Here is a 9,735-nt window from a genome sequence, read left to right on the forward strand (position 1 = left end):
GGCTGGAGAGTTAGCTCAGTGACTAAGACCATACACTCCTGCAGAGGGCCCAGTGAAGATGAAGCTGGGTGGCTACCTCACACTGTGAAACTCCAAGAGGCTTTCATCCCAGAACATGGAAGGCTGCGGCAGGAGGATCATAAACTGTCGGGCTGGTTACAGAAGGAGGCCCTGTCTCAAAAGACAAAAACAAACAACAAACAAAAAAATTCTCAGGTCCACAGGAGGGAATTTACTTTCCAATCTGTATAAAAGAAATAAGGTAATGAAAATCTTAAGACAAAATATAGCAAACTATATCTAGAGTCCAAGAATTAGGCACACTTTCTTCATCAAGACATGAAGCCATAAATCATTTCTTAAAAACAACACATGGTTTTCATATGCCAAAGACATAAAGTTGAAAACAAAAGATGAATTTAGAGAAAAGAAAATTTGAAACATAAAAATATCTCACCACTTAAAAAACCATGCAAAATCTGTGTGGACTGTTGTCAGGTGGACAACAATGGCCAATCTCGACTTCTAAAGCATCAAATGACAACTTGGAAACTTTTGAAGGTCATGGCATCTGCTGCTGGCACAAATGAGTGGTGAGCGGTAAGAAAGGGCAGAGCCCCTTTAATGCAGGCTCCGCTGAGAACTGCATCCCTTGGCAGGCTTTGGCGAGGGCTCTCTGATCAAATTCACCCTATGTTTAAATATTTATACCCTTCAATGCAGAAGCAGCCATACTGCACCGAGTCCCAGACAGAGCCTTCGCTGATATTTTATTTTAAAAGTGAAGAGATTTTCCCCATTTGTTCTACGTTGATAAGGAGTTTCTGTGCTTTTTCTCTGCACTTTGGCTTCCGGGCTTCTTTACTTTGAGCCCTTTGCCCTAGCCCCGGCCCCTGTGGTATGTTTGGTTGTGGATAAATGGGAATATTGTGTTACTAAAGAAATAAAATAATCAAAGCAAGTGTAGTAACAGAGTTAAACAGGTGTTGCTTAGAGATAATAGGGAAGATCAAAGAGAAATCTTCCTCTGACTTAAACTTTTTCTTTAATGATTTAAGTTGCCTTTATAACTAAGGAATGGTCAAAACACACAAATAAGTACACAGCGAAAATCATCACTCACCAGCTTCATCTTCCGGGCTTGTTCTCGCCCTAGAAGCAATCACTATTTCTAGCTTGAATGTTTCCTTCCCAAACTATCCTATGCGTGTAGGAACAAATAAATGCACATGGTGTTTATGTGTGGGGATTTGCATAGGTTACAAAGAATATACAAACTGTTGTGCTGCAATATGGTTTCATAATGCAAATTCATTCACAAAGGATGGGTCAATGAGAGGAACAGTGGAATTCAGAAATCACATCGGGAGACAGGCTTTATTTTCTCCTGTAAATTTTTATCAGGAGACTCCACAAGTCGAAGCACGCTCTTCCATTCTCACCAGTAGGTGGCGCGCTCGTACTACGTGTGTCGCCCATTCTCTGGCTTCTCTTTCCTGGTTTTTCTGTCTTGGAAGGGCGCCACCAAGGTTGCTCTGATGCGTTGTGCATTTAGCTCCACAATTTAGGAGACTGTACTCTTCCTTATAATAAGCACTTTTCATCAAATTTAATTTATTTTATTTCAAAAAGTAAAGCTAGGACCTCATGTATTCTAGGCTGGTTGTGAATTATGTAGCTGGGGGTGGCCTACAACGTCAGGGCCTTCCAGGTGCTGGGATTACAGGCCTGCCCCATCACACGATGTTTGTGAGGTGATAGGGATAGAGCATGTGGACTGAGCAAGCACTTTACCTACATCCCCAGCCCTGAGATTTTATTTTACTGTATCTTTCCTGTTTATAAGGAATTAATTTATCACTTTCATTACAATGCAGTGTCTGTCTGTCTGTTTTTGCTTTGAGCTCTACATTTAGTGGCACAGAGTCTCAGCAAGACATTCTGATCTTGCTCCGCTGGTAGTGGCTATTTAATGTGACATTTGCCGGGGTGTCAGGGTCTTCAGCAGCACACATCTTTATCAGGAATTATCCCTCCCCCCACAGCCTTTGAACAAATAACACGATACACACATTGCTCTGCATTCAACTTTCGTTTATGAACTATGTAAGTACAGCAAAGCTTCTTTTCTCCCTGGACAGCTACAAGGTGCAAAGTATGGAGATGAGAATGGAGTCAGATCTCAGGCCGTTCTCTGGAACTGCCATCAGGTAGACTTGCATCCTCTAGCAATGGTTTCCACCTGGACTTTGTCTAAGGAGAGGAGTCCCCAGAAGAAGAATATACAGCCTATATACTTTAAGAAGAGGACAATATAAACATGGCGGTTAAGTAGGAGCGCTAATGCTGCTGGAGTAGTGCCAGAAGCCAAGAAGGCGGCAGGAAGAATTTGAAGGTTGGGGTGGCATGTGCCAACCTCCCAAACAAGCCTACAGACAGTCAGTGAAGGGGTTTTCAATTCACACCGCGGTAGCGGGTGAGCTGGGCTGGAAAAGTCAACACCAATTAACCTGCTGTTCTCCCAGATTTGTACTCGCCAGAGAATCCAGGTCCTTCCCCAGAATAGAGGACGGGACAGGTGGAGCAATCTGAAGTTTTCCTCAGAGAAGGTGGTGTTCGGTTACTGCTGAGGACGTGATTTGGAGATGCAGTGGTTAACAGCAATTGCTGGCCCCTGCTAATGACGGCATGGGCAGTAAACCTGAGGATCACATAGAAGCGGAGTCTCCCGTGAACAGACGTCAGACGCCTGGTAACGGGGCACTCTGTTGTTTATACTTCATTGCTCCTTCAGGACATGGATTTCCGCCATTGGATATTGAGTTTATAGAAGGTTTATGTGAAAAAGTGAATATTACCCCACAATTGCCAAAGCAGACGCTGGAGGGACGCCAGCAGTTTAAAAAACAGATGAGACAAACCCATGCACATAAAATGAATCAATATGTATTTCCAGAAGCAGATGATGAAGAAGGAGTGAGGTGTTTAGAAGACAGAAGCCTGTAGCCCTTGTCCTGCATGCTCGGCATTAATACTATCAGGGAAGTTGCGAACAGTGGAGTCAGAGAGGGAGGCAGCCTTGGGGTGTGGCTGGGGTTGGAAATGGTGAACGTTGTGTGTTTACAATTCTAAGTAATATGCTGATACGAACACACGTGTGGGACTTGAAGGACTATTCATGTACACTGTGAGGACCACAGAAGCAGGAAGCAATCAGAAGCAAGGGCCACTTACTAGAACGCTGTGGTGCAGACAGAAGAAGGCGGGACCATGCCACCAAGATGCAGATGGAGATGGAGCAGGTGTTTGACATAGAGGCCCAAGAAAGTTTAAAAGCTGGGGTACTTCGAGACAGAGCTTTGGTGCCATGAGCAGATGGAAAGGAATTCGGAAGTGCAGCAAGGAGAATTAGAGGGAAATGTCCTCAGTTTGAGGAAGAGAAAGAAAACTTGTAAAAAAAAAAAAAGTTCAACAATGTATTTTTAGAACAGATCTCTTGAAGATGGCAAAAAAAATAGAGAGAGAGGCTAGATATTTTATTTATTTATTTATTTACTACTTACTTATTTGAGACAGGGATTCTCTGTATAGAACTGACTGTCCTGGAACTCACTGTGTAGACCAGGCTGGGCTTTAACTCACAGAGATCCCCCTGCCTCTGCCTCCAAGTGCTGGGATTAAAGGTGTGTGTCACCATGACTGGCTATAAGATCTTTTAAACTCTATTGAGTATGTATTAGTTGCCAATATGCCAGCGTGGACAGCAGTGTTTGTTGGACCTACTCGACCAATTTGTACCAGTTTTAACCATGATAGTGGATTTAACAGATTTAAAAAATGTTTTTATTGTTATTGTTCTTGGTGAAGATTAAAGTATCTTGAACTGTCTAGGATGCAGTGTACTTAGAAATTAACAGCTGTAAGCACCCATTCATATTCTCCTTTCCTTATTTAATTAGAAAGGTGTCTTCAGTTTAATGCAAGAAAACAACTTACTGTTGCACAGGTCTGTTCTGGTGGTTTGATTGTCTACAGAATATTCCAAAGTGAAAGAATTCTGGAAGGTTTCCCTGAGGATAAATTGCCACTAAATGATGCGAACTATGCTTTTCTGTGATAATTACGTTCCATGCCACTTTAGAGTAATGTATGTGACCTAACACAGTGAACTCTTTGACAATTCTGTTGTCTAAAAGTACACGTGGGAAGGAAAACCTACATGCTTACGGTGCACATGGAACTTTTTTTTTATAATAGTCTTTGTTTTGGATTCTTTAAATATAGATATTTACATGTACTCTATATACATTCTTATTTAGTGTTCTTTTAGCTGGAATCTTGTTACTGCTTTGTTCTTATAATAACATTTAATTTAGATATTTTCCATATCCTGTTCCTGCTAAAATGGTATATAGTGTCTCCTATTTGGTAGACTCAGCAAAGTAACTAGCCTTTACCTTCCCCTCTGTGCTCTCTGGTGTCAGGGAGAATGCCTTTCTAAACAAACTGTGAAGCTAAGGGTCAACCTGTCTCTGTGCATACTCAGTCTCTCTGTTTTACTAGAAATGGAAATCAAGGCCTCTTGAAAAGGAAAACATGGTTCATTCTACATGTAACCGCCATGTATCACATACTTACAATTTTTGGTATTGTAAAAGAATTCACATAACAATGTTGTGATGTAATATATATGCATTTATATGTGTATGAACATACATTTTATAAGTGCATTTGCAGAGTCTGAGTTCATGCACAGCTTCCTAAGGAACACAACCTTGACCGACAAAAGTTGTCCCCACATACCCGAATTCCTTTCGACTGCCTGTCCCGGGCACCTGGTATCTCTTCACAGCCCACTTGGAGTCTCCCAGAAATTGCACCCTTGTTCAGGAGGCCTTGGGTGCTGCCCCTTGTTGCCAGGACTTATAGATTCTGAGGGAACCAGTTAGACATCAGTGGCTGTACCCTAGTGCATCCTAGCATTTTGTGTGGGAAGCAGGATTCATTCAACAGCAGACGCATTCAAGCATGGCTGAGCTCAGAACTCAGGCAACATCAGCAGGAGAAACTTTCCCCACCTCTGGGGTCTGCCTTCAGCACATGGTCTTCATCTTCAAGCTCAAGGTGATCTTTGGCAGCTCCAGGCAGGAAGGCAGGACGGGCGGGAAGGCGGGGTGGGCGGGAAACAGCAGCCATAGCCTGTGCTTTGCAGCCTTTGGGTTTCAAGTTCTGCAAACAAAAAAGCCTTTTCTGTCAGTGTGACCCAGAAGCCCTGGACTTGCTGGTGTGACCAAGCCAGGCCATGTGCTCATGCCTGAAACCGCGTGCCTGGGCATAGGATCTGCAGTTCTAGGTCAGTTTAAGTCGCATGCTTTATTCCCAAATTTGAAGACATTGTCCCATCAGGACACTTAGCCTGACAGAAGGGGAAAGTGCCCCCCCCCAGTGGAATCTGGGCTTGCTAACAGAAAGGTGGTGAGGGTTGCTGATGCCATTTGTTTTGAGATTCCACATAACACCAACCCGGTGCCTCATAAAGTTTCCCCCATTATCACTTTCAGCCAAGAATGGTGGAAGAGCCTCAGAAAATTCCCAACTGTGTCTCCTTCTTGATAGGGATGGATGGTTTCCAATACATGCTGACGAGCACCGCCCAATTCAGTCACCACCCGGATACATCATGCTGGTCATTATACAAACTGTAAAGTACAGCTGGCTAAAGCACACAACTAGAAAAAATAGTCCATGCCATTTATTGATTCGCCCAACAAATATTTAGAGACGGCCTCCCTGCTGGCTCTCTGATAATGTCGCTGTTGTGTACACAAAGCAGACGGAGTTGTTACTATTGCAGTTTATTGCCAAGCCCCAGATTTATATTTACAAACTTGTAAAGTAAATTAAATTTGGCCTAAAGCTGCCTCCACCCACCGCACACTGTAGCTTACTATATAGACGACCCCTGACTGCAAGCACAGTCTTATGGTAAGAACCGGAGTCTTAGCCAATCAGCCAATCAGAGCAGCCAGGCTTTTAGCAGAGGTGGCGAACGCCAAGACACAGCCATGAAAGGTGAAGGCTGAGCTGCAGCCACACTAATTTTCTCTGTGTGTCTTTTTCCCCCCTTGGTGAGTCCCATAACCAATCTTCCTTCTGTGGTTGGAGAAATTGCTCAGCAGTTAAGAGCACATGCCATACTGCACAGAGGGCGGCGGCGTACAACCACCTGTAAATCCACCTCCAGGGATTCAGTGCCTCTGGAGACTCTGCAGGCACCCATGGTACACACCCACACCCACACACACCAGAGAGAGAGAGAGAGAGAGAGAGAGAGAGAGAGAGAGAGAGAGAGAGAGAGAGAGAGAGACTTAAAAATAATAGAATAAACCTTTAAAAAACATTCCTCCCATAGTCCTCTAGGTCTTGGCAATGGGCAGTGTTTTGAGGTGAAATCATGACTGTCATTCACAAACAGCCCACACCCACGAGACTGGGAGATCTTATACTTTGCCCTGAAGATCCAGCTGCTTCTTTGTCCTCATTTTTTACCAGTTCTTTGAGAATTTCCTACAGTGTATTTTGATCACATTCGGCTACTCCCCCAACTCCTCCCAGATACACGCCAGCCATATCTACCCAACTTGGTGTTCTCTTTAAAATTTTTTCATACAATATATTTTGGTCATATTCTCTCCATCCCCCAACTCCTCCCAATTCTCCCCACTTCCCTACCCACCGAACTTCACGTTCCTCTTTTAAAAACGCACCAAGTAAAGTCTGTGTCACAAATCCTGCTCCCGTCACTTCCCCTTTGCCATTAGTAAGGTCCAAAGTCCCACCGCTGTTTGCCTACATCATCCCGGGGAACCACTGCTCTTTGCCCTATAGCTGTAACTTACTGCTCTGCATGCATCATCCCCCGTCCTCAATTCCATACACTCCCACTTACCCAGAGTCTCAAAGGAACAGTAACAAGAGGCATCCAGTGCTGCCTTTCACAAAGAAGGCAAAGTCCTCAATTGCTAAAAATTTTATTTGGCCTCATGTCCCTGCATTTGACTCTGGGGTCATGCTCTTGACACAAGACAGTACAAAAGCAGGCCATGGGGCCCCATGAGCATCCCAGTTGCCCTGTCTCACTCACGTTTTTCTCTGCTTCCCAGAGCTGCCCATGTATCACCCTCCATTCTCCCACTCATTACTTCTGTCCTATGCACATTCTCTTTGCAGCTTGGTAGATAGATACATGCCCCCAGATCCTCAGGCCTTCTTGTCACCAAAGGGAAACTCTGAAATGTGGAAGAGATTATCAAATGGACCACGAAGAACCACAGATACTGCTACCCAGGCTTGGACCCTGTCACACAGTGATGTGTGTACTTCTAGAGTGACTTCAAGAATGGCTGATATGTGGGGTCACAAATTAAGCAAAGGTTAAATTCCAGAAGCACTGGGTGAAGAGATAGCATTGATCCAGTAACGAGTGAGCTCCGTGCTTTCGTGGCACAGCCGAGTGTTGAAGCATCTGAGAGGGAACACATGTTTGAAACACAGAACGTAGCAAGAAACATTGAATAAAGCCAGTCATATTGGAGAAAGAAAGAAAGAAAGAAAGAAAGGTGCATGCTTCCTGACTTTGAAACTTACTACAAAGCTACAATGTACTAATGAGTGAGGTGTAGAGAACCCAGACATGAATCATTTCATACATGATCAAATGATTTTTGGCAAATGAACCAAACCTTCTCAATGGGGAAAACAATCTTTCAAACCAAATGTACTGGGGAAACTGGAAATCCACATGCAAAGGGGTGAATTTAGAATTTTACCCAATGCCTTTTACATAATTTAACTTAAAATGGACCGAAGTCCTAAGTACGAGGCCCAGACTGAAAAGTTCTCTAAGAAAACTGAGAACAAAAGCATCGTCACACTGGATCTCATAAGGCCCAGCGTGGGGTCTCCGAGACGGTCTTGTCCTGCTGTAAAACAGCAGCCAAGGATGGGCATTTTACAAATGCAGAAGGTTTTAGCTCACTTGTCCAGACACTCCAGAGTACAATGCTGGCGTCTGCTGGGCTCTCACGAGGGCTGCATGGTGGAGCCATGTCTCAGTTAGGGTCACTCTTACTGTGACAAAATACCATAGCCAAAGAAACTTAGGGAGGGAAGGGTTTATTCAGCTTACACTTCCACAGCACTGTTCATCGAAAGAAGTCAGGGCAGGAGCCCATATAGGGCAGGAACCTGGAGACAGGAACTTATGCGGAGGCCATGGAGGGGTGCTGCTTACTGACTTGCTCCCCATGGCTTGCTCAGCCTGCTTTCTTATAGAACTCAAGACCACCAGCCCAAGGATAGCACAACCCATATTGCCTGGGCTCTCGCCCATCAATTACCAATGAATAAAATACAGGCTTGCCCACAGCCCAATCTTACAGAGGCATTTTCTCAACTAAGGTTCCCTCCCCTCAAATTACTTTAATTTGTGTCAAGTTGATATGAAACTATCCAGCATAAGCCATGTGTACAGAAGTCTTGATGACAAGAATAGACTCCAAGGGAAATGCCAGACACAGAGGGTACACTCTGGAGGGGAGCATTCATATCTTGAAGGAAGAACCCTTGAGACCTAATTACCTTCTACTGCACCCCATATTGTAAAGGCTTCATCCCCTCTCAGCATCACAACAGGGGCGAAGAACCCAGTGTGTGAAATTTTGGAGGACATACTCAAAGTGTAACCAAACCTCAGTATTCCAGCACTAGCCCCCAAAGTTCACATCCTTCTCACAATGCAAGATATAGTCATTTCATGCCCAGCAGTCCTGAAATCTTAGCTTGTTCCAGCATGTCTGAAAAGTCCACATCAGGTGTCTCGTGTGAGACTGTAGGCAGACCCTGTCCAAGGTGAGCCTGGGAAATCAGATGTCACTGATCTCAAGGGAGCTTGTTGGCACAGCCACGGGGTAAGGAGACACAAATATTTGCCCAGTCACAGGGCCATAGTGCCCCACTACTTCTCAACATCATCTAGGGGGCCAAGTGTCAAGCACATGGATATGTGGGGACAAAACAGCAGAAATGATGTTAAAATCATGGGCAACAAAGGATGAGACAGGACAGTTTGACTTATCCAGAACTTAGTTAAAAGGTTTGTGCATCAAAGAGCAATGTTAACAGAGAACAAGATCAATCTTCAGATTCAGAGAAAATACTGGCAAATCATTATCTTCTTACCGTAGTAACACATGTACGTACACACACAGGCTTAAACACACAGGTGTACACACAGGCTCTCTCACACACACATAGAGGCACACAGTATCACATACACACACAGACACCTACACACAGGCACACTCACACATAGGCACATACACACAGGCACACCCACACACAAGCATACACAAGCATGCATACACAGGCACATATACACAGACACACTCACACATAGGCACACACACACACACACACACACACACACACACACACACACACACTCCAAAACACTGTGAATATAACAAGTGACAGGCAAGGATGCAGCAAGTTGGAATCCCTGAACACTGCTAGAAAGGCCTCTGAATGATGCAGCTGCTGTGGAAAACAGTGTAGTGGTGCCGCACAAACTCACACTTAGAGTTACTGCACCATTCAGCATTAGATGGCTGGATTCATTCCCCCAAAGAAAGGACTTGGGTGGCTATTAATCCATCCAACTCATAACAGCACTGT

At 44.3% G+C, this 9,735-nt stretch overlaps 1 pseudogene; it reads left to right on the plus strand.

Moving 5' to 3' along the window:
- The first annotated feature begins 2,406 nt into the window (after positions 1–2,406).
- LOC143272215 (septin-7 pseudogene) lies at positions 2,407–3,201 on the plus strand (annotated as a pseudogene).
- The last annotated feature ends 6,534 nt before the right edge of the window (positions 3,202–9,735 follow it).

Source organism: Peromyscus maniculatus, chromosome 3 (genome assembly GCF_049852395.1).
Source record: "Peromyscus maniculatus bairdii isolate BWxNUB_F1_BW_parent chromosome 3, HU_Pman_BW_mat_3.1, whole genome shotgun sequence".
Classification (NCBI taxonomy): domain Eukaryota; kingdom Metazoa; phylum Chordata; class Mammalia; order Rodentia; family Cricetidae; genus Peromyscus; species Peromyscus maniculatus.